At 44.8% G+C, this 26,722-nt stretch overlaps 1 pseudogene; it reads left to right on the plus strand.

The window, feature by feature from the left end:
* The window catches only part of LOC148138303 (uncharacterized), a 66,025-nt pseudogene that overhangs the window by 29,849 nt on the left and 9,454 nt on the right, over positions 1–26,722 (plus strand).

Here is a 26,722-nt window from a genome sequence, read left to right on the forward strand (position 1 = left end):
ACCTAACACTATGGGCAATTTAGCATGGCCAATTCACCTGACCTGCACATCTTTGGACTGTGGGAAGAAACTGGAGCACCCGGAGGAAACCCACGCAGACACGGGGAGAATGTGCAAAGTCGCCTGAGGCGGGAATTGAACCCGGGTCTCAGGCGCTGTGAGGCAGCAGTGCTAACCACTGTGCCACCGTGCCAAACACGCAATTACAAAGGCAAGGACGAATTACAGATTTTCAGCATTATTTTGAGCTTGGGTATCATGTGTCACAAGATTGATTCTTTTTTTAAGGGGACCTTAGCAAAGTTGGTGGGTTCCTCTTTGGAGGGTCACTGTGGACTGGTTGGGCCAAAGGACCTGCTTCCAAACTGTAGGGAATCTAATTCCATCAGGACAACAAATAATCATCAGCTGGGCCAATTGACCGAGAAATGGCAGATCAGGTAAAGTCTAAAAAAACGTGAGATTTTGCATTTTGGTAAGACAAGCAAGCACAGGACTTATATAGTTAATGGCAGGTTCATGGCGAGAAATGTTGAACAGAGAGACCAAAGTGTGCAGGTGTATAGTTCCTTGCAGGTTCAGGCACAGTTACGTCAAGTGGTGAAGGTGGTGTTTGACAATTTGGCTTCCATTGCTCAAATGATTTACAATAGGAGTTAGGGCATCATGTTGCAGACGTACACGATATTGGCGGGACAGGGTGGTTTAGAAGGTGTTTGGCACGTCCATCTTCATCAGACAGACCACTGAGTACAGGGGTTGGGACGTCATATAACCGTTGCAGAAGATATTGGCAAGGACAGATTTGGGGTTATCGTCGAAATGTTGTCTCTCTACTATTGGAAGAACGTTATTAAACTGGAAAGGGTGCACAAAACCCTTGCAAAGATGTTACCAAGACTGGACGGTTTGAGAGGTTTGATAGGCTGGAGCTGTTTCGCCTGGACTGGGAGACGCCAGTGACTGACATTATCAAGGCTTATAAAATGATAAGCACCACAAAGTCTTTTCGCCAGGTTAGGGAGTCCAAAACTAGAGGCCATAGGTTAATATGAGACGGTGAGGATTTGAAAGGGACCCGAGGGCACCTTTTTTCATGCAGAAGCTGATGTTTGCATGGAATGAGCTTCCAGAGGAAATTATGGATGTGGGTAATGTTACAAGTTGAGAGGACATTTGGACAGGTACATGGATAAGAATGTTGTAGACTGAACTGGATTTAACTCAGACAAATGGACTAGTTCTGTTTAGGAAATCTTGTCAACATGGGATAATCACCGGTTTAAACACTATGGGGCGGGGGATAGGTTGGCAAATCCTTAATCCATTCCACCCGTTATCCCTCTTCCACGTCTTCTTCGAGCATGTTTATTTCTGTCATGACATATTTCCTTCTATTGCCTTAAGCTGGAGGTTTAGCCAACGTTCCTTTACTTTACATTCTCATTTCACTTCGCACGATTGACTTCTGCTCCTCCTTTCACCTTTCCACCTCCGTTTCAGATATTCTGCTGTTGTCCATTGTAGAAAAACTACAATTAGAGCGTGGATTCGGAAATGTCTATTCGCGGCACCTCCAGCTAACCTACCTCCTGGGAGGAACTGATTTCTTCTTATTTTTCTGCTAACCTTTTTCAGAGGGAATCTTTGTGTAAAGATCAAGACACTACCACAGCAAAACTAGATCCCCCTCAAAGCATTCCAGTGTTGTATTATTTAATTATTTCATATTTGTTCTTATGACTCGTCAGTCCACTCTCTCATTTCATAAATGTCTTTATTACTCCTCTGAAAGTTTCTCGTCAGCTTGAGTTTTCAGGCATTCTAACAGTTGCTTCTTACTTTTCCTATTTATCAATTCCATTACCCCCTCTCCCTGAATAAAGCCTGGGGAGTATCTGCTCGAGCAGGAATCCTTTCAATATCGACATTCAAAGATCCATCCTCCTGTACTTTAGCAACATCACATTGTGTTTAACACTGACCATATCCTCACACATTTCTCCATGCAAGAGGGGGAAAATGACTTTCCAAACAATGCGATACATGTAAGAGTCTTATTCGGAGGATTACAATTTTGTGTCATTTTCACTTATTTTTCACACATGAAATGTTTGGCATCGTTGGCTGATCCATGATATATCGGCCTGTCTTAGGTGCCCCAATGAGAAGGTGATGGCAAGATGTCTTTCTGATCTGTTGCAGTCCACTTGTGGCAGTGGGACCCACAATACAGTGTTATGGGCCAGGCCAGACTCTCGCAAAGGATTTTTCAGAAGGTAGCCTAGATCTTAACATTTTCATGTTTTAAAAGCAAATGTGAGAGTGTTTCTTTTCCGTATGCAACGTGACTATTCAAACGATTTGAAGGTAAGCAAAATGCAATATATTTAAACACTTGGTAGGGGATGGACTGGATGCTTGTGGATGTAGTGTCAATCAAGAGGAGCAGGAAAACCAATGTTTCGGGCAGGAGCCCTTTTCAGGAATAAGGCTGGGAGCCTCCGGGATGGAGAGATAAATGGGAAGGGGTGGGGCTGGTGGGAAGGGAGTTGAGAGTGCAATAGGTGGATGGGGGTGGGGTAAAGATGATAGGTCAGAAGGGAGGTTGGAGTGAATAGATGGGAACGGAGATTGGCAGGTAGGACAGGCCACGGGGACAGCGCTGAGCTGGAAGGGTAGAGCTGGTGTAAGGTGGGGGGAGGGAAAAATGAGTAAACTGCTGAAGTCCACATTGATGCCCTGGGGTCGAAGTGTTCCGAGGCAGAAGGGTGGTGAGGGAGCGGCGACGGAGGAGGCCCAGGACCTGCATGTCCTCGGCAGAGTGGGACGGGGAGTTGAAATATTGGGCCACGGTGTGGTTGATTGGTGCGGGTGTCCCGGAGATGTTCCCTAAAGTGTTCTGCAAGAAGGCGTCCAGTCTCCCCAATCTAAAGGAGAGCGTATCAGGAGCAATGGATACAATAAATGACATTGGTGGATGTGCAGGTGAAACTTTGATCAATATGGAAGGCTCCTTTGGGGCCTTGGATAGAGGTGAGGGGGGAGGTGTGGGTGCAGGTTTTGTAATTGTAATTCAAAAGCTCCCCACTTGCACTACCGCTTCCCTGCAACACACATGCACAAGTACACACCCACCCACCCACATACACACACACACACACACCCACACACACACACAAAAAACACCCTCCCCACACACACACCCACAGACAAACACACACCCACTCACACACACACACACACCCACCCATACACAAAAAATTCACACCCACACACACACACCCACACACTAATACACACCCACACACCCACTCACACATCCACACACGCTCACGCACACACTCACACACACACACGCGCAAACACACACCCACACACCCACTCACACACACACACCCACACACACACGGACACGCGCTCACGCACACGCACGCACAGATACACACACACACCAACACACACATAGTTACACCACGTACACTGCACACACTCTCATAAATTATACTTTTACATTTCTACTTAATACCTCCATTTGAATGAGAAAATAATTTATTCTGCTCATCCACAGTTCTTTCAAATTTCCCACTGAGCAAATGCGCTAACCGATCTCGATCACGCACAAACTGGATGGTGTTACAATTGTTTGCAGTGAATACCTATTAGTGTAGTAGACCATTCACACTTAGGGCAGCACGCTGGTTCAGTGGTGAACTCTACACTGCCAGGGAACCGGATTCAACTCCGAGGTAAATGTGGGATTGTGGGAACCTGGTCTGCTCGGGAGACTCTTTGGAGGGTAGGCATGGGCTCGACTGGCGTGCAGTGTTGTTATTCTCTGATTCGTCTGTCTGTATTTTTTTTCCAGGGGCCAACTGGACAGAAACTAATATCTCACTAAATGATATTAAACCTTTATCGTTTGGAACAGAAGCATCAAGTTCGATTCTGAATCAATCAGAAAACCAGCCATCCACTCATATTAAGGTACTTCAGATGTATTGTGACGGACCCGGTTAAATGCTATCATGACAGATGCCAAAGCGCCAATTTCATAAGTATATCATGCTGACCACGAAACCACTGTCGACTGTACCAACAGCCTATCTAGTTCACTAATGCCCTTCAAGGGATTGAAAACTGCTCTCCCGACATGGTACGGGCCACACGTGACTCCAGTACCACAGAAATGCCTCTGTTTGCTGGATGTCAGCTATCTAAGCTCCAGACCTTCACTGCTGGAGTTCCTCAAGATTATGTCCAGAGCCTAACTATCCTTCGTGACTATGTAACTGGTCTTCCCTCCATCATCATGTCATAAGTCAGAGTACTTAGTTGTCCAGCACTTTCTGTGTTAGGACAAAGTCACCGGGGTTGATGTCACCAGATCAAAAAGACATGCAGGCCATCCATCAGTGATGTCCAGTTGCAATGTTCACCCCTTTTTGAACATCTCAGATACTGAAGCACTCCAGATCCTGGGATCTTCCAGGCCGAGGCTGCAAAGTGACAAGTAACATTCACGCGGCAGCACAATGGCTAAGCAATCACCGGGTCCAATAAAATGTCACCTGAACAAGGCCTCTTGATACTCAATGGCTTTGCTGATGCTGAATCTGCTACTATTAACAACCTAGGAGTTACCATTGAAGTGAAAATAAATTGAATCAATCATATAAGAACTGTAGCTAAGAGAGCAGATCAGAGGGCAAGAATACAGCAGTGGGTAATGCTCCTCAGGACTCTGAAAGCCTCTCCATGTCTACAAAGCACATGTCTGGACTGTGATAGAATGCTCCTTACTTGCCTGGATGAATGTATCTCTGACAACCCTGAAGAAATGGAACAGTAGCATGACCTAACAGCCGTATAAAAGCATATCATTGCAGATACTTGAAATCAGAAAAGGAGGCGGCAAGTGTTGGAGAAATTTACCACACCCGGCAGCATCTGTGGAGAGAAATAGAGAGTTAATCTTTTGAGTCTAATGTAATTCTTCTTCAGAGCAGTGCTGAAGAGGAGTCATGTCGGACCAGAAACATTCATTTTCTTTCTCTCTTCACAATTGCACCAGAGTTGCTGAGCTTTTCCTGCACTTTCTGTTGATGTCACCAGATCAAAAACACATGCAGACCATCCACTGGGTGATGTCCAGTTGCAACGCTGTGTATCATCAACGGGATGTGCTCCAGAAATTCACCAATGCGGCCTGGACAGTATCTCACAAATCCAAGATCACTGTCGTTCTAAAGACATATGTAGTGGATGGAATAGAAAACCGCATCATGTTATTTCCCAAGCCACTCACAATCCTGACTTGGATTTTTTTTCTAGTTTCCATTAAAATGGCCATTGTCCAAGTGGGGGACAGGGCTGCTCGTTCATTCTGAGGGCCCAAATGTTCGTGATTCTAACCTAAAGGGGCGCAGGTGACAAGTTGGCGTCTTCACGCTGATCTCAGCCAACGTTGGGAATGAATCTTCTCTATTTGGGTCATTCGACATCAGAAACTAATCATCCATCTGGGGCTCAGTTAGCACAACTGATATGACGGCTGGTCTGAGATGTAGGCAGCTGAGGCGATCTTTGGATCCAACACATCAGCAAATCTCTCTCTCTCTCTCTACGAGAGAACGGGTCTCTCTAAATAAGGCGAGTCCTTTGGCACCTCTGTCAAAATCCAGAAAAAATCTCTCTCCCTCCCCAACACACAAACATACCATGGAACAATTATTCCTACATCGTCCTGACCACAATGGTGCAAGGAAGCACTAACTACCACATTGGATGGAGAATGGGAATACTGACATCCAGCCAGTGAAAGAGCTTCACTATCCAATTCTTGAAACTGTTGCTCATCCTGGTGATTCATTGTTCAACCCTCGTGTATTAAAAGGTAGCAGGAGGAAGGCCTGCATTACAAAATGGAGACAGGAGGCATGAAGCAAAGGCCAGTTAGGTTAATATTTCGCAGGGAAATTGTTGGAAGGTTTTAATCAACTAGATACAGGAGGACACAATGATTAGTTCAAGTTAATCCGGCAGAGTCAATGGTGTTTATTGATTCTGCTAAATTTCTTTTAGGATGTAACATATGTTATTGATAAAGGGAAATGCAGTAAGATTAGCTTCTTTTTAATACATTGACACAGTAAGTGTCATGGCAGGAAGTGAAGGCTCGAGGTGGAGGGGGAAATGATTTTATGTGAGCACTGATTTATTGAAATGCAAAGCAATTGGAGGCAAAACTTACATGCACGGTTCTTCTGAGGCTAAGCTAGTTGTAAAGTTGCTAGCTTTTTCCTTTGTCCTTCCTGCCTCCTCTTCACCAGGGATGTGCAATAACTCTACCATATTCATCTCCCATCAGGGATGGTTTTAAAGGTTCTGTGCTCCCTCTTCAAATACAGACCTGAACAGTCACCATCCATCGCAATCCACCATCACCAGGTTGTGCACATTTGCAATTTATTTACTTTAACTTATCTCACTTCCACCAAGTGAAAGGTTTGGTTCTATTTACCTACACGGAGGGTGGTGCAGGGATGTGGTGTGGGCAGGGGGTGGCGGGGTCAGATGGGGTGTGTCGGTTGTCAAATGTCTCCCATTAGAGTAGATTCCCGCCAGTGTGGAAACAGGCCCTTCGGCCCAACAAGTCCACACCGATATTCCAAAGTGTAACCCACCCAGACCCATTTCCCTCTGACTGATGCACCTAACACTATGGGACAATTTAGCATGGCTAATTCACCAGACGTGCACATCTCTGGTCTGTGGGAGGAAACCCACGCAGATACGGGGAGAACGTGCAAACTCCACACAGACAATTGCCCAAGGCTGGAATCGAACCTGGGACCCTGGTGCTGTGAGGCAGCAGTGCTAACCACTGAGTCACTGCGCCGGCCCTTTGGGGAATGTGGGATGGTCCTTAGTCAAGTACTCTTTTGGGCTCCACTACCACACTTTCTCCAATGTATCAGTGAACTGATTATTGCTGAACCTGCTGTTGCAGGAATTAGAAAGAAATATACTAATTTGCTTCAAATTTCTATCTTTCTCACGTGGCCTCCTCCCCTGTTTCAGACTTTCCCTTCCTTGACCTCGACGTTTTATTTTTTGGGGAAAAGTTGTCAACCAATATTGGTGGCAAAGCCCCGACTTCCAAGGTTTTCTCGGATACACTTCCTCACATCCAGCTTCCTGCAAGGATTCCACTCCATTCTCCCTGTTACTCCATATCCACCTGTTCTGATGGTATCCCCTCCCATCCCTGTCGACCCAACATAAGCTCCTTTATCCTCAACTATGGATTTGCTCTTACACTCTGATTAACAGGGAACTCACTGATACACGAAATGAACCATCCGAAAAAGGATACTGGCTGGGAACTTTAGAAAGGTTGGCAGCGCCACTGCTAATAGTTTAATATAGATTAGCAAATCCACTGAGGAAAACAGAAGACCAGTACGCAGTACATTTCTGAATGTTAAAACAGTAGAGCCAGGAACTGTTGGGATTTCATCTCTCAATTGGGATGTGAACAGAACAAAAGACACTGAGAGTGCAAAATTCTTGAACTAATTTTCACTGAACTCTGTAGTGCACAAGAGCCTAGTGAGTGAGAGAGCAATTCTAGATTTCATCTTCTGAAATGTAGCTGGTCTTTTGGATGACTTGCAAAAGAGAGTCCATTTTTGAGCTCGTGACATGTTAATAAATTTACATTGAGCGCAAATATGGAACAGGACAAACACAACAAGGGTAAACTTTTGATGTTGGGTGTCAACAAATCTTATGAATCTGAGGGGTAATCTGGTGAAGTAGACCTGGATTCGTGTATTTGAAGAAAGCGCAATAATGAATCGTTGTGAGAATTTCAAAAGTGGGATGTTAGGGAAACAGTGTCCACGTGACCCGAAAACTGAAGTGGTGATACTTGCAGGTTGATAGCCCCATAGATATCTTTAAGCATACATGGTGAGTTGAAACAATTAAATTTAATTTCTGATCATAACAAAAAAGTCCTAAAACAAAAGCAAGCCTCGTTGAGACTCTGTACAGATGCAGTATAAACTAAAAGCGAAACTCGTAAAGGCCAAGGGAGTATAGGGAAATAATTAGTGGGTAAGAGCGACAAAAAGGATATTTTAATAGTAGATTCAGATCTAAAAGCTGACTACGGAGACGAAAGGACTGGTGAAGAAGTAAAGATGGTCGATGCAAGCCAATGCATGTTAGCTCTCTAATACGCAAGAATAAATCTTAATAATCTAATGCAGTAATTATTATTTCATGACACTCATCACTTTGAACCATGTAACGGTGTTTGTGATTTATTGCGATGAACAACAGCTGTGGCGGTGAAGTTCGATGTGAGGGATTTGCCCTGAGCAGCACTCATCGATTGGGATAGAATTAGAAAATATCCCTTGGCTAAAGAACTGCATCAAGGGGAGATATGTCAGAACATAAACACTGTGTTGAAGAACTGTACCCCATGGTTACTACAACCGTTAAGGCAAGTCATTTGGAAATAACACCCTCAACAGCTGCCAGTCTTTTTCAAATATAACCTTGAAGGGCAGAACAGGGAGATCACATCAGGGGACAGCTTCATATAGGACAGTGATGTCATTGAAAACAACTAAATGGGCCAATACCAGGAATTTCCTCACATGATGGTAACAGAACGAGAAAGGGAATGAAGAAATAACTCCGTGTATGACTTACCGCGGATGTTTGTGGAGCACAAGCAGAAATTGCTGGAGAAACTCAACAGGTCTAGCAACACCCGCTGAGAGAAAACGGAGTTAATTTTAGATTTAGTTTGATAGAACATCGAACACAGAACATAGAAGAATACAGCGCAGTACAGGCCCTTTGGCCCTCGATGTTGCGCCGATCCAAGCCCACCTAACCTACACTAGCCCACTATCCTCCATATGCCTATCCAATGCCCGTTTAAATGCCCATAAAGAGGGAGAGTCCACCACTGCTACTGGCAGGGAATTCCATGAACTCACGACTCGCTGAGTAAAGAATCTACCCCTAACATCTGTCCTATACCTACCACCCCTTAATTTAAAGCTATGCCCCCTTGTAATAACTAACTCCATACGTGGAAAAAGGTTCTCATGGTCAACCCTATCTAAACCCCTAATCATCTTGTACACCTCTATCAAGTCACCCCTAAACCTTCTTTTCTCCAATGAAAACAACCCCAAGTGCCTCAGCCTTTCCTCATACGATCTTCCTACCATACCAGGCAACATCCTGGTAAACCTCCTCTGCACCCGTTCCAGTGCCTCCACATCCTTCCTATAGTATGGCGACCAAAACAATACTCCAGATGTGGTCGCACCAGAGTCTTATACAACTGCAACATGACCTCAGGACTCTGGAACTCATTTCCTCTACCAATAAAAGCCAGTACGCCATCTGCCTTCTTCACCGCACTATTTACCTGGGTGGCAACTTTCAAAGATCCCTCTGCTCAACCACACTACCAAGCATTCGACCATTAGCCCAGTACCCCATCTTTTTGTTACTCTTACAAAAGTGAATCACCTCACACTTACCTGCATTGAACTCCATTTGCCACCTTTCTGCCCAGTTCTGCAGCTTATCTATATCCCGCTATAACCTGACACACCCTTCCTCACTGTCAACAACTCCACCGACTTTCGCATCATCCACAAACTTGCTCACCCAAACTTCTAGCCCCTCCTCCAGGTCATTTATAAAAATGACAAGCAGCAATGATCCCAAAACAGATCCTTGCGGAACACCGCTAGTAACTGCACTCCAAGATGAACCTTTACCATTAACTACTACGCTCTGTCTTCTTCCAGCCAGCCAACTCCTAATCCAAACCTCCAACTCATCCTCAATGCCATACCTCCGTATTTTTTTCAGTAGCCTACCATGGGGAACCTTATCAAACGCCTTACTTAAATCCATATACACCACATCTACCGCTTTACCCTCGTCTACCTCCTTAGTCACCTTCACAAAGAATTCAATAAGGTTTGTGAGGCACGACCTGCCCTTCACAAAACCATGCTGACTATCCTTGATCACATTATTCCTATCCAGATGTTCATAAATCCTATCCCTTACAATTCTCTCTAAGACTTTGCCCACAACAGAAGTGAGACTCACCGGCCTATAGTTACTAGGGTTATCCCTACTCCCCTTCTTGAACAAGGGAACCACATTTGCTATCCTCGGTCTTTTGGCACTATTCCTGAAGATAACGAGGACATAAAAATCAAGGCCAATGGCTCTGCAATCTCCTCCCTTGCTTCCCAGAGAATCCTAGGAGAAATGCCATCAGGCCCAGGGGACTTATCTATTTTCACCCTTTCCAGAATTTCCAACACCTCTTCCCTACATACCTCAAAGCCGTCCATTCTAATTAATTGTGACTCAGTACTCACATCGGCAACAATGTCCTGTTCCTGAGTGAATACTAACGAAAAGTATTCATTCAGTGTCTCCCCAATCTCTTCAGCCTCCACACGCAACTTCCCACTACTATGCTTGACTGGACCTATTCCTACCCTAGTCATTCTTTTATTTCTGAAGTGCTCCAAAGTCGACCCCGATGATCTAGTCACAGGAAAGTTCGAAGGGCAGGCAAGAGACGAGGGGAGAAATGTTTTTCATAGAATCATAGAATCCCTAAAAGTGTGGAGACAGGTTCTTCTGCCCAACAGGTCCACAGTGACACTCCGAAGAGTAACCCAAGCAGACCCATTCCCCTATGATTTTATCCTATATTTAACCTGAACTAATGCACCTACCCAACACATGAACACTATGGGCAATTTCACATGGCCAATTCAACTGATCTGCACATCTTTGGACTGTGAGAAGAAATCGGAGCACCCAGATACAGGGGGAATACGCAATCACCATGCAGACAGTCGCCCGAGGCTGGAATTGAACCCACGTTTCTGGCGCTGTGAATCAGCAGTGTGAACCACTGGGCCACTATGCTGCCCCAGCCCGCCCTGCCACACTTATATGACATGCTTTGCTTAGGGAAAATATCACGGCAGTACTTAGAGAGGATATTCCTGAGTGGTCGTCCATGGATTCGCTATCGGTGAACTGAGGAAAAAGAAGGGCATGAGTACATGGCTAGGATTGAACTATCGAGCCCTCCAAACCACACCCCAGTAGTCAGAAGAAAATTGAGGGAAATCACAGATAGTTTTCAGAAACATAAGGCAGTAACAGGATAAGATTTTAACTTTTGGAACATAGCTTGGGACTGGAAAGGAGGAATATGGAAGTGTATTCAAGAACACTTTCTCAATCAATATGCCGCTGGACCTTCAAGAGAAAGGCAAAGTTTAACCTTCTTGTGGGAATAAGGCAAGATAAGTGACTGAGGTATTAGTGGGGGAGCACTTACCACAGTTCTGTCAGTTTAAAAAAAAAGACGATATGGTAAAGGATAAGCCTGGGTGAGTGATAATGCGCTGACTCAGTGTGGGGAGGAACAACCAGCATTGCCCCTTTTATCTCAGGTGGACGGTGGAACAGAGAACAGAAGAGAAAGTATATGATGGGGTGGAGGGCAGACAGACTTCGATGGCAGAGTGACCAAACCGGGGGTGGGAGTGATGTGAGAAGAGATGAAGCAAAAAATGGGAGTGTGAATGACAGGATCCTCAGTACTGTCATCAGAAAGCAATTAAATGAAAGAAAATGGTAACACAGATAACAAAGTGAGATACTCTGTCATATCCCCATCAATATCTGCAGGATACACGGTTACTGTCAGATTCTGAATGAATTCTGTCTGAGTTCTCATCAGTAACTCGCATATGGCTGGTTACCCTCAGCCTTAAGTCGCATTGTTTCAGCAAACGGATTTGGATTGAGGTGACAAATTCATTGGTCATACATAAATTCCGATCTAGCCCAGATTCAGAGGAAAGTGCCCTCTCGGCGTTGGGTGCTTCCTCTCGGGGGACTGTTATATCCTGCCCCACTGAATTCAACACTGCTTGTCACTGACGACCAATCTTGGTCGACGTCATTCCCCTCCCAAATACACATGAGAAGGTTTTGATACAGCATTTGTTGTAGGGGCTGGAGGGGGTTACAGAGATAGGGAGGGGGTGTAGGGGCTGGAGGGGGTTACAGAGATAGGAAGGGGGTGTATGGGCTGGAGGGGGTTACAGAGATAGGGAGGGGGTGTAGGGGCTGGAGGGGGTTACAGAGATAGGGAGGGGGTATAGGGGCTGGAGGGGGTTACAGAGATTGGGAGGGGGTGTAGGGGCTGGAGGGGGTTACAGAGATAGGGAGGAGGTATAGGGGGGTTACAGAGATAGGGAGGGGATGTAGGGGCTGGAGGGGGTTACAGAGTTAGGGAGGGGGTGTAGGGACTGGAGGGGGTAACAGAGATAAGGAGGGGGTGTAGGGGCTGGAGGGGGTTACAGAGATAGGGAGGGGGTGAAGTGGCTGGAGGCAGTTACAGAGATAGGGAGGGGGTGAAGGGGCTGGAGGGGGTTACAGAGATAGGGAGGGGGTGTAGGGGCTGGAGGGGGTTACAGAGATAGGGAGGGGATGAAGGGGCTGGAGGGGGTTACAGAGATAGGGAGGGGGTGTAGGGGCTGGAGGGGGTTACAGAGATAGGGAGGGGGTGTAGGGGCTGGAGGGGGTTACAGAGATAGGGAGGGCGTGTAGGGAGTTACAGAGATAGGGAGGGGATGAAGGGGCTGGAGGGGGTTACAGAGATAGGGAGGGGGTGTAGGGGCTGGAGGAGGTTACAGAGTTAGGGAGGGGGTGTAGGGGCTGGAGGGGGCTACAGAGATAGCGAGGGGGTGTAAGGGCTGGGGGATGTTACAGAGATAGGGAGGGGGTTTAGGGGCTGGAAGAGGTTACAGAGATAGGGAAAGGATAGAGGGGCTGGAGGAGGTTACAGAGATATGGACGGATGTAGGTCCTGGAGGGGGCTACAGAGATAGGGAGGGGTGTAGGTGCTAGAAGGGGTTACACAGATAGGGAGGGGTTTAGGTGATGGATGATGTTACAGAGATAGGCAGGGATGTCGTGGCTGGAGGGATTTACAGAGATAGGGAGGGGGTGTAGGGGCTGGAGGGATTTACAGAGATAGGGAGGGGTACAGGAGCTAGAAGGTGTTACACAGATAGGGAGGGGTTTAGGGGATGGATGATGTTACAGAGATAGGGAGGGGGTATAGTGGCTGGAGGGATTTACACAGATAGGGAGGGGTTTAGGGGATGGATGATGTTACAGAGATAGGGAGGGGGTATAGGGGCTGGAGGGATTTACAGAGGGGGTATAGGGCCTGGAGAGTGTTACACAGGAAAGGAATGGAGCAGGAGCTGGAGGAGGTTGCAGATTTGGAAGGGCTGTAGGCAGGAGGATGTTACAGAGTTAGGGATGGATGGAGGCACTGGAGGAGGTTACAGAGAGAGTTGGGGTGCAGGGACAGGATAAGTTCGTAGAGATAGGGAGTGGTGTAGGGATTGGAGGAGGTCACAGAGATAAGGAAGAGTGTAGGGACTGGAAGAGGTTAAAGATACGTGGAGGAGTGTAGGGGCTAGTAGATGTTACAGAGAGAGGGAATGTTTTAGGGACTAAAGGAAGTTTCAGAGAGAGGGAGGGATTTAGGGTCTGGAGAGGTTTCCAGACATAGGGAGGGATGTAGAAGCTGTAGGAGGTTACAGAGGCAGGAAAGGTTGTTAATACCTGAGGAAGTTTTCAGATTAAGTAAGATTTGGTAACTGAGTGACCTTCACCAGAAGTGTTCGCTGTTAACCTGAAATATTAACGCTGAATTATCTCTATTGATGCTGCCAGACCTGCTGAGCCTTTCTAGCAATTTCTGTTTTGTTACTCTAGTCTGTGCCTGTCCCAGCTGGGATATTATGCGGAAGCTGGACTACGTGGGACTGGGAACTCCCAGCCCCAGAAGCTGTGGTTGAACCTCTGAGATTTCAAACAAACGTAGAAAACAATTAGTTAGCTCTGCTGCTTGACATGTTTAAATAGCTATCTTGTTTTTGTTATTAATTGCAATGTATTTTTTAATGAAAAAGTTATTCGAACACTTTAAAACATGCTATTGTTGTCCCTCTTTCTGAAATCTTTTCTGTGGCCCTTGCATGGAGAGAAACATTGAAATGTGCAATGTGCGGTTAGGCTGGAGATGTTCGTACTGCCCTCGGACTGTTACCATAGCAACAGGCTGCTTCATGGATACAAAGCTGAACGGCAATGAGAAAATTCCGGATTGTTTGATTAATTTTAATACTTGATTGATTGATTCATTTGGGTAAAGGGACATTTAAGGAAGTTCTCCAGCTGCTGTAGGAATTTAGTCTGTGTGTGACAACATAAATTGTGGTGTTTGTACAGCAACTGAGAAGCTCCAGCAGGAAGCCCAATTCCTGCAAAAAGTTATGCGGATAATTAGGCCGAACCCAAAAACGAAACATTCGGGTTCCACGCACAACATTGATCCAAATAAGTCGAAATTAGTTTAGACTCATCCGCCGGAAGGTTGGCTGGTCGATGAGATGTGGGATTGATCCATTACCATGCATGATGTAATGGTAAGGTCCTGGGGAGTGTTGCTGAACAAAGAGACCTTGGAGTGCAGGTTCATAGTTCATTGAAGTTGGAGATAGGATAGTGAAGAAAGCATTTGGTATGCTTTCCTTTATTGATCAGAGCATCGAATATAGGAATTGGGAGGTCACGTTGCGGCTACGCAGGACACTATTTGGAGATGCCGCTTTTGGACTGGGGTGTACAAAGTTAAAATTACAAAATATCAGGTTATAGTGCAACAGGTTTATTTGGAAGCAGTAGCTTTTGGAGTGCTGCTCCTTCGTCAGGTGTTTGTGGAGTATAAGATCGTAAGATCGCAATTCTCTAAATTCTGTGTCATATGATCTTATACTCCTCAGCCACTTGATGAAAGAGCAGTGATCAGAAAGCTAGTTCTTCCAAATATTGGATAATCTAGTATAGGACATTAGTTGTGCCACTTTTGGGATATTGTCAGCAAGGCTGGTCTCATTCCTATATGAAGGATGAAGTGAAACTTGAAAGGGATCAGAAAAGATTTAAAAGGATGTTGCGAAAGTTGGATGATTTGAGCTACAGAGAGAGAGACTGTATCAGCTGGGATTGTTTCCGTGGAACGTGAGAGGTTGAGGGGTGACCTCAGAGAGGGGCATGGATAAGTTAAATAGACAAGGTCTATTCCCCCATGGTGGGGTAGTCCAAAACTAGAGAGCAGAGGTTGAAGGTGAGCGGAGAAGACTTAAAAGGGAGCAACTTTTTCATGAAGAGGGTGGAGCGTGTATGGGATGAGCTGCCAGAGGAAGTGGTGCAAGCATGTAGAATTAAAAAGGCATCTGGTTGTGTATATGAATAGTAAGGGTTTGGAGGGATATGGTTCAAGTGCTAACAGATAGGACTGGGTTAGTTTGGGATATCTGGTCGGCATGGACAACTTGGTCCAAAGGGCCTGTTTCCATGCTGTATATTTCTATGACCCTATGAATTTGTGATCCATGAGAGCAACCTGAGACATTCAGAGGATTTGATGATTTGTCTAAAAAAACGGTGCTGGTACAGTGACATGGGGAGTCCACCGAAGGCTAACATTGTATACTTTAAAGACAAGTGACACAGACAGAGAGACAGAATTGGAGACTTTTATTCATCACGTTTTAATTTATTAAAGTGTGTCTCATTAAAGACAAGGCTGTTCACACAGACACACACAGGCACACACACACAAAACCACACACCCACACACAGATATATACCGATGTTTTTTAATCATTGCAGTTGTACCAGCCTCTACCACTTTCTCTGGCAGCTCATTCCAGACACGCACTACCCACCTGCAATGAAACATTGCCCCTTCCGTCCCATTTTTTTGTCTTTCCTCTCCCTCACTTTAAAACTTATGTCCTCGAGTTTTTGACTCCCCCCTCCCCGGGGAAATTATCTTGTCTCTTCACCATATCCATGCCCCTCATGATTTTATAGACCTCTAAAAGGGTACACCTCAGCCTCTGAAACTCCAGGGGAAAAAAAAACAGCCCGAGCCTACTCTCCTTACAGCTCAATCTCTCGCATCCGGCAAAATGTTGATAAACATTATTTAATCGCTGTAATTTATTTAGTTCACCTTCATTTTCTAAAACTTTTATTATTAGCCATTTGTCTATGTGCGTTCTCTTCTGCAGAAAGAGCTTAAATTAAATGGAAATGTGTTGAAATAAAGTACACCTGATCAGTCAGAATTCTGTCGACCGAAACAGTTAACGTTTCAAGTCCATCAACTGAATTATTTTCGTAACTGGATATTTCACGGCGTCCTTCAACTGGTCTCTGAAATTTCTCTGCGTCACCACGTAAATGAATGCGTTTGTGCAGCAATTTAAGTCGCGCAGCATATATCCGACTTGTTGAAAGAGAGAAGCAGCAGAAGAATCCAAGGAATAAGAAACATTAAAGAAACTTAAGACAAAAACCAACCAGAGAAGTATGAAGCTGGCACATATGGCAAAGAGTAAAACCACAGAGTTCTGTCTGCTCTCTATCTCTGGATCATTGTCTATTTTCCCCTGACCCCTCAGGCCTTTACGCACCTTAATAGCATCGAAGATGTGTCTGACAGTCAGAATATTAATAAAGAGAATAAAAGTGAATGGGAGAAATGGTGTTAAAAACTGTTCAAAATATTGAAAACTTTTCCACCGTGGGTCATTATAATAACGGGATGTGGTATAACAGTACCATGGAACATTGTTGCTGATCCTTCCAGGTTTAAATCGAAAGTAGTTGGGAATGTTTTTTAAAGCAAAGAAAACACAGATTGTTGCTAGAACACTTGTTGCAGTTTTCTCTGTGCAATACTGAGATTTCATCTGATGAAAACAAATGGCGACAAATCGATCAAAAGAAAAGGCAACAGTGAACCAGACAGAGCAATCAATGGTCAAGCAGTTCAGGGCATAGATTAGGCTACAAACAGGAGTAATGTCCAGGAAACATTGTGTATAATAATAACGTGGAAATTTGAAGAATACAACATAAAAAACAATGAACAGCAGATCAGACGCTGCCATGGTCACCAGATAGTGAGTGCTGCATTTAGAAAGACCACACTTGCCCCGAGCCAGGAACACAATTAGCATTAGAGTAACTGAAAGAGAATTAAAGGGAAAAAGAAGTTACTGATCAAACGTTATCTGTGGCTGAAACCAGACTGTACGTAATGACAGAAAGGAAATGTCCATGTTCCATGTCATACAAAGTTTAAAGAATCTGTACCACACTAGCAAATACTCTCCAGATGAATCACTTGCAGGTTTTAAGATATGAAGGGAAGTACGTGCGTAGCTGATTGCTGACAGAAACATGGTAATATCCTCAACATTGTTTTGGGCTCGCCAGTGGTTGATTTCATCTGCTTTATAAGTTACTCAGACTGACTGGAGTTTCCCGGAAGACAGAATATCATGCACCAGTAACTGGGATCAGTAAAATGAAGAAGGGTGGACACCAAACACAGACATTAATTAGAACATTTCAGTATTCATTTTCAGGGTCTCCACAGCTCAGATTGCTTCCAGAACTGTAATATCACGCTGTATGAACTATATCACAGGGTACTGAATAACTCCACCGTTTCCAGGAATTGGTTCTCGCCAAAATATGCAATGAACAAATGATCAAGCATTGAACACCTGCCTCGTGTACAGTATTGAACATTCTGACAATCCGATCTACGAAATCATTCAGCAGTGAATCCAGCCATCATGCCCCAGGTTGGATATTAATCGCCATGAGATGAATGTCAACATTTGGGATCTGTCCCAATATTTTATAACAATGCCTTCACCAAAATAAAATCTGTACCCATGCAGCATAGGTCATTGCAAATTTGCGTTCACGTAATCAGACACTTTATGTGAGATTAAGCAAACGTTCCGATCTGTGTCTGGGCTCAGGCACAACGATTCTCTCCTAGGCTCTCTCCTTGGTAATAGAGATCGCCTTCTCAGACTTGGAGCACACAGTGGAGCTCGAAAACCTCGTGGTTTTTAACATCATTCTCCATTGAGATCAGCAGAATGGTGCAGAGCGGAGGAAGTCCATGTGGCCCATTGAGTCTGTCCTGGTCCTCCGAGGAGCATGCCACCAATACCACCCCCCACCCTCATGGACGTGTTTCTTCTTAATCATGGCAGGTCAGGGAATAGGGGCAAATTACACACAGATAGTCACCTAAGACTGAAATTAAACGCAGGTCTTTGTTGCTGTGAGTCAGGAATGGTCACCACTCTATCACGGTGCCACCTTTATACCTATGGCTTCTAGCCAATGCTAAAGATTATGGTAGACAATGGATAAGTGGCCTTCTCATGACACTGTTTACCCAGAAAGTGAGGTAATGTTATGGGAAACTGAGGTCGATATTCACCATGGCAGATGTTGGAATTTCATTTAAAATAGAAATCTGGACTTAAGATTCTAATGATGACGATGAAATGGTTATCAACTGCCAGGGGCAAATAGCCATTGCGATCAGTGATATCCTTCAGGGAAGGTATTCTGTCATCCTTACCTGGTCTGACCTATATGTGACTCTAGACTCAGAACAATCTGTTAGACTCTTACCTGCCCTCTGCAAAATTAGGGAAGGATGGTAAGTGTTGGCTCAGTCAGTGACACCCACATCCCTTCAAAGAAAATGGAGCTCCCCATGCACAGCCAACTCCCCAGTGCACATGACTGCTCCCTTTTTAGACCATTCCCGGGGATTAGCTGGCCCCACACTGAACACGTTGTCGCAAATATGTAATGGTCTAATCCAGATTCGATCGACTTTCGAAATAAGGCGTCCTTATAATGAAATAACACACCGACCAGTACCCTGCACAGACAACTGAGGCAAATGGAGCTGTCTCCTGCCTTTGAGACCAGCAGGAGTTGGAAAATTCATTTGTCTCAGCAAACTAAACTATGCGACATATTACCTGCTGGGATAGCGGATGCCCAGAATTCAGCAGAATCTCAGCAGCAAGCATTCAGCCTTTTGCCTTGAACATTTCCCCTGCTCTCTGCGATGTGAACACTAACCACCACTTGGGTTCAGAGATACCCTCTTGCAGATTTGGGAATCGTGTTTATTTTTAAATGTGCACATGGAATGTGAGCTTTTGTGGCTCGGGCAATGTACATCGCCCAGCTCTATGTGCTCTTCATTATACTGTTGGAGATCTTCCTTTGAGAACATCTACCTTCTTTGGGGTGGAGCAAAACTCACATTTCTGAGGGGCAGATTGGCAATAATTGACCAGCGAGATCTTGAACTGCATTGATGTATCTACAGCAATTCACATTATAACTTTTGGAATTCATATATCGATATAAATCTGTCTCTGTGGTCTGAATCACTGATTGGACAGACACAGTGTGTAACAATCAGTGCAATGATGCTCCACACAAGGAGGAAAAGAGCATCATGAAAGTCAGGGGCGACAGATTATTGATATCCCTTTTGCAAAGTGGTGCTGATGGACTATGAATCAACTGACGACCCTGACATAGTTTCCAACCCACCAACTCCCAACATCAGATCAAACGGAGGTCACAACAGCAGAGCAGACTTTGACTCAGTTCTTGACCATGATTGGAACCTCGTAGCGACGCAACAATATCAAATATCTTTAATCACACATCAGTCAGCAAAACCAACTTGCCTTTCATTAACAAAAAATCCTGTTGTACCAGCCAACCTCCACCGTTCTAAGCCCTCTGGAACAGGTACTAGAACAGAGATTGCACAAAGTTGATGGAGTACGCTTTCTATATTCAATCATTCACTGGTCAGGCAGCATATGTTGCTCAGAGGGCAGGTTACAGTAAATCATATTGTTGTTGGGTGAGAGTCACAAGTCAACCAGACCAGATAATAATTGGCAGTTTCCTTTCCTAAAGGACCTTAGTGCCCAAATGGGATTCTTTGACCAGCAAGACATAGTCATCGTCAGTCTCTTAATTACAGATATATGTTGAATTTAAATTCCACATTCTCCCATGGTGGTGTATGTATGTGTGGGCAGCGAGGGTGTTTTGAACTCGGGTCCGCAGAACATTATCTGGGTCTCTGCCTTAATAATCTAATGATAATGTGACTAGGCCATCATCCCGCAGCTCATGTGTATTACCATGACCTCACAGTAAATCAGTCTGAAACTATATACAGGTTTTTCCTTACTGAAATGTTAGTGCCAACAAAACAACCATAATAATATTAATATTAATAATACTAACAATAACGTGTCCAAAATGATGACCAAAGACGAAGCACCAATCCCAAATGAATGCACATGGGAGTACCTTCCCATAGACCATTATTGTTTGGGGAACATCAAAGGATAATAACAACCAAAGGCAAGGTGGGAAACATCCAGTTGGACAAAGCTGTTTGTTGTCTGTGCGAGAGCTGGTAACCACAACACTCCAGATTTGAGCATTTGTCCGATTCAAATCTGCAGCACAGTACTGTGCATCTTTTTTTTACAATTGGCACAGCTCTCACGTCTTTTTGACAATCAAATAATTCAATGACATACATCATACTTCCAACTCCATGATCAACACGTTTCTGTTGACCCTCGCTTACCACGCCATAACGACCTACTGAATCCACCCCGTGCCCACGTTGTATCTGGGCTCCCAGTTGGAGCAAGCTGCCAAAAAATATCTTAACACTAAGACCTGGGAAGAGCCTGATGTCATTGAGAGGTGGATTGTTACAAAACTTATCTGACCCATCGCAGGCTTTTACCTACCACGGAGACAGAAAGTGATAGTTCTCAACGTTTTGTGGGACAAGCCAGAGCCGGTGATCAGTCAAAAAACAATCCATTCATCGGCACTGAAAAACCATTCTGCCCAGAATTGATAAACAGACAATGCTACACAATACTGAGTAGACTCCTAATTGACAAACTGCTCTCTTTTAATTCAGTAAGTGACCACACTGTCGCCTGGCATTGGCATTTGCCTTGCTAAATGAAACTAATATTATTAATAGTCACAAAGTTGAAATAAGTATGATTTAATTCAGATATCTATATAACATAGCGTTTTAAAATACTTACCAGGAATACCAACACTGGCAAGGACAGTGTCGTACAGTTTTTCCACCGTTTGTCTTGGAAGATGCATTTTGCTGTTTATGAAACTGCCTCTCCCTTCCTGCTGCTTTCAACCTGTCCGAGTTGGAGAATTCTCTCTTAATTGGAGCTAACATATTTCCACAAACCTATTTTATCTGATGTGACATCTCCACTGGGAAACTTTGACGATACTTTTAACTGGTTTCTGAACAAACCGATTACGACTACAGCTTTATTTTAATGATGTGATCTCATTGAGATTTGAGTCTGTAATTGAATACCCCAAAGACTGGATTAATCTGATCCCGTCACATCTCAATATCAATTCCAACTTGCCTTCAAGTAGCAATATGATTTCACTCATTATCAGTCCCACCAATGTAGAACTATCTGTTGATAATACTTTCAGTGATGATCTACAATTAGCTGACGCTATTCAGACTTTCAATGCCTCATGTTGTAGAGCTCCTTGCGAGCTTTTTTACTGCACACTATATCCCACTGTTGCTCTTACTGATACAGTTTTACAACTCATTTGTGAAACTCTATCTGTGTCTGAGCACTTCAAGAGAGAACTTGAAGAGAGATAACAATAGTAACTGAAACTTACACTGATTTATGTTTTCTCGATACAAATGTAAAACAAACTGGAAACTAATCCAGAAGCTTAACTTTAGGATTCTAGTATGACACAATCTGATGGAACAGAAGAGTCTCTTCAGCTCATCGTACTTGTGTCGCCAGAATTAAAATATTTCTGTATCAGTCCCATTCTCCATCATTTGGCCCATAATCTTGAATGTTATGACATTTCAAATTCTCATCCAAGTACTTTTAAAGTTTGTGAGGTCACCGACCATCCCACACAGAAAAGTGCAGCCCCCTTCCATGATATCAGTGAGAACGTTTTTCCTCATGTTCCCTTTAACTGTCTAGCCTTTCAGCTTAAAATTATGCCTCGTTGTTATTGGCCCTGTGACTAACAGGACCAACTGTTTCCTATTCACCCTGTCCAGCATCTCGTAGTCCTACATCCCCTGATCTCTGCTCTACAGAAAGCAGCCTGAGCGGATCAAGCATCCTTCCTCATGGGCAAAGTGCTACACACGTAGCAACAATCTGGGAAATCTCCTTTGCTCTCCCTCCAATACCAACACGTCCTCATATGGTGCAGTGACCAGAACTGGGTTAAATGTGGCCTAACCAAAGTTCTGCGGACCTTCAACAGGACTTTCTTGCTCGTAGAATCTATGCCTTGATGATAAAGTTATGCGTCCTGCCTGCCTCCTAAACTAACCTGTCAATATGTCATGCCACCTTCATGGATCAGCTGACAATCACCTCAAGATCTTTCTGTTCCTCTGGCCTTGTGAGTGTCCCAACATTTACTGAGTACTCCCTTGTCTTCGGACTTCTACCAAAGTTCATCACCTCACATTTGTCAGAGTTAAATTTCACCTGCTACTCACTTGCCCATCTGACCAATCTTTCTATAACTATCTAACCAGAGACTATTTTCCTCATGTCAAAACCACTTGGTCAATATTTGCGTCATTCGCAAACCGACATATCATCCTCCACCTTACCTCTGCACTTTCCCCACCTTACATATTGTTTATGGAATGAGTTTGGTGGTGAAGGTGCAAAGTAACAAGGAGGAAATATGGGGGATGGCAAGGCTTGGTGCCAAAGTCAGGCGGCGTGCAAAGCCAAGGGCGTGCTATTGACCCGAGCTCAGTTTTAAAATTTCAGTACAGCATTACAATAATTTGATGCTTTTTTTTTTAACCTATTCTCCACCAATCCCTGATAAGAACTACACACACACACACAAACACACACACACACGCGCACACACACTATTTTTCATCCTGTTGAATGCCACAGCATATAAAATTGTTAATATTCTAGGAAAACATCAACATTTGACAGAAGGCAAACCAGCACATACGCAATTAATGGTAGAGCCCTCGATCAGAGAGACCAAGGGTTTCAATAACCTGTTTCATTGAAAGTAGCGTCACAGGTCGACTGTATGGTATACTGGAGTCGGAACATCATATTATGGCTGTAGAAGTCATTTGTGAGACCACTATTGGAAGATTGCATAGCATTCTGGTTTGCTCTGTCTCACACTCTCGCGGTTGTGTTCATCCTTTCTATCAGTCTCACGAAGTCTCTTGCTGTCTGACTGTCTCTCACCCTCTCTCTATCTCTTCCCTTCGCTGTCTCTATCGTTGCACACTCTCTCGCTATCTTTGTCTCTTTCACAACCTCTTGTTCTCTCTTTGTCTCTATCTTTGTATCTCTCTCTCAACCTCCCTCTCTGTCAGTTTCTCACTCACCCTCTCTTGTCTCTGTTAACTTTTCGCTTTCAGCCTCTCACTGTCCTCCTCTCTCGCTCTCTCAGCCTCTCACTGCCTTTCTCATCTCTAGCTCTGTCAGTCTCTCACTGCCCCTCTCCTTTCTTGCTCTCTCTCACAGCCTCTTGCTCTCTCTGTCTCTCACTCTCCACCTCTCTTAGCCTCTCACTCTCCCCTCTCTATCAGCTCCTCACTGTCCTTCACCTCTCCCCCTCCCTCTTTGTCAGCCTCTTGGAGCCCCTCTCCTATATTTCTGTCTCTCTCACAGCCTCTTTCTCTCTCCGTCTTCGTCTCGCCCTGTCTCACCCTATCACTGTCCTACTCCTCACCCCCCCCTCTCTATTGTCCGATCCCTCAATCCCATCAATTTCCCCAGCATGATTTCTCCAACGCAAATTCTCCACTAACGCAAATTTTCTTCAGTTCCTCCCTCTCATTCTGTTCCCCAACATTTCTGGTATGTTGTTCATGTCATCCACTCTGAAGACAGAAGCAAACTATGAAATTCGTTTGTCAGCCAATAATTTGTTCTTCATTTTGCCTCTTACTGAAATGGTTTTATGGTAGTTTTCAAAAAAAAATTCTTCTTTATGCACCGAAAGAAACTTTTGCAGTCAGTTTATATTTAACCCGTGAGGTTCCTCTCACGCTATTTTACTTTTTAATCACACTCAGGCTCGCACACACTTTCACAATACACAATCCCCTCTGCCTGACTCTGTGTATTCAATTTTTCATCATTGCCAATGATCCTCTGCTAGATTCTATTTCTATCTGTGCTCATGTTTTCACCATTACTAATGGCCCTATTGTGGACTCTGCCTGCGTCTCTCTTTGGGGTGATACGATGGCTCAGTGGCGAGAAATGCTACCACACAACACCAGGGATCTGGATTCCATTCCAGTCTCGGATAACCGTCAGTGTGCCACTTGCCTTTCCTCTGTGTGTGTATATGCCAGTTTCACCCAGATGGTCTGGTTTCCTCCGGCATTCCAAGATATGAAGGTTAGATGGATTGGTCATGGGAAATTACGCATCACGTCCAAGGGTGTGCAGGCCAGGTGGGTTAGCCAGGAAATGGTGGGCTACAGTGATAGTGGTAAAGGGTGTGGAAGGTTGGGTTCAGGTGGGTTGCTCTTTGGAGGGTCGTTGTGCACATGATGGGCTGAATGGCCCGCTTCGGCATTGTCGGGTGCCTATGATCAGCACACTGTATCTGTATCTCTCTCACACGTGAACACAATCGTTCACCATTTATAATCTCCCTGAGCTGTGACCACATTGGTTGGCAGAGAGTCTCGATGGGGTGAATGGCTTACTTTGTCTCCAATATGTTGTGATTCCAGAGACTGAACTTGCTGGGAACGAGAATGCAGAATGTAAGAGATTCTATGAGCATGTAAACAAAAAATCCTTAGTGACGACAATGTGTGTTCTTTCTGATCCAGAAGTGGATCATACAATAATTGAAATGGCAGTGAAATTAAATAATTTATTTAGCACTCTCTTTACACAAGACAATGCAAATAATCGCCAGTGAACCGAAGGATGCCAATGTCTGTTGCGAGATGACAATCGAAGACAATTCGCATTAGTTCAGCATAGTTCTGGAGAACTTCATTCAAACTAATTCAGGGGCAAGGACATTAATCAAAATCCCATGTGACTGAAGTGTGTGTGTGCGTGTGTGTGTGTGAGTGTCAGTGTCTGTGTGTGTGTCTGTGTGTGTCCGTGTTTATCTGTGTTTGTGTGTCTGTGTGTGTCTGTGTGCGTCTGCGTGTCTGTGTTTGTCTGTGTGCGTCTCCATGTGTGTCGCTGTGTGTCTGTGTGTGTGTGTCTGTGTGAGTGTCCGTGTGTTTCTCTGTCTGTGTGTCTGTGTGTGTGTGTCTGTTTGTCTGTGTGTGTCTGCATGTGTGCATCTGTGTGTGTGTCTGTGTGTCTGTGAGTCTGTCTGTGTGTCTGTGTGTCTCTGTGTGTGCGTGTCTGTGTGTGCGCGTATGTGTGTCTGTGTGTGCCTGTGTGTGTCTATGTTTGTCTGTGAGTGTCCCCGTATGTGTGTGCGTGTCCGTGTGTGTGTCCGTATGTGTGTGCGTGTGTCTGTGTGTGCCTGTGTGTGTGTATATATGCATCTGTGTGTGTCTGTGTGTGTATCTATGTGTGTCTGTGTGTCTGTGTCTGTGTGTGTGCATGTGTGTCTATGTGTGTGTGTCTGTGTGTGTCTGTGTGTGTGTCTGTGTGTGTGTCTGTGTGTATCTGTGTGTGCGTGTCTGTGCGTCTCTGTGTGTCTGTGTGTGTCTCTGTATGTGTCTGTGTGTCTCTGTGTGTGTCTGTATGTCCGTGTTTGTCTGTGTTTGTCTGTGTGTCTATGTGTGTCTGTGTGCGTTGCGTGTCTGTGTGTGTCTGTGAGTCTGTCTGTGTGTGTGTCTGTGTGTGTCTGTGTGTCTGTGTGTCTCTGTGTGCGCGTGTCTGTGTGCGCCTGCGTGTGTCTATGTGTGCCTGTGTGCGTCTATGTTTGTCTGTGTGTGTGTCTGTGTGTGTGCTTATGTCTGTGTGTGTTTGTGTGTCTGTGTGTGTATCTGTGTGTGCGTGTCTGTGTGTGTCTGTGTGTCTCTGTATGTGTCTGTGTGTGTCTGTTTGTCTGTGTTTGTCTGTGTGTCTGTGTGTGTGTCTATGTGCGTCCGTGTGTTTCTCTGTGTGTGTGTCTGTCTCTATGTCTGTGTGTGTCTGTGTGTGTGTCTATGTGCGTCCGTGTGTTTCTCTGTGTGTGTGTCTGTCTGTATGTCTGTGTGTGTCTGTGTGTGTCTGTGAGTCTGTGTGTGTGTCTGTGTGCGCCTGTGCGTCTCTGTGTGCGCGTATCTGTGTGCGCCTGCGTGTGTCTATGTGTGCCTGTGTGTGTCTATGTTTGTCTGTGTGTGTGTCTGTGTGTGTGCTTGTGTCTGTGTGTTTGCGTGTCTGTGTGTTTCTGTGTGTTCCGTATGTGTGTGCGTGCCTGTGTGTGTCTGTGTGTCTGTGCGTCTGTGTGTGTGCCTGTGTGTGTCTGTGTGTGTATCTGTGTGTGCGTGTCTGTGTGTGTCTGTGTGTCTCTGTATGTGTTTGTGTGTCTCTGTGTGTGTCTGTTTGTCTGTGTTTGTCTGTGTGTCTGTGTGTGTATGTGTGTG

This window comes from Chiloscyllium plagiosum, unplaced genomic scaffold (assembly GCF_037043375.1).
Source record: "Chiloscyllium plagiosum isolate Xiang-an unplaced genomic scaffold, Cpla_swu_hap1 HiC_scaffold_40, whole genome shotgun sequence".
NCBI lineage: Eukaryota > Metazoa > Chordata > Chondrichthyes > Orectolobiformes > Hemiscylliidae > Chiloscyllium > Chiloscyllium plagiosum.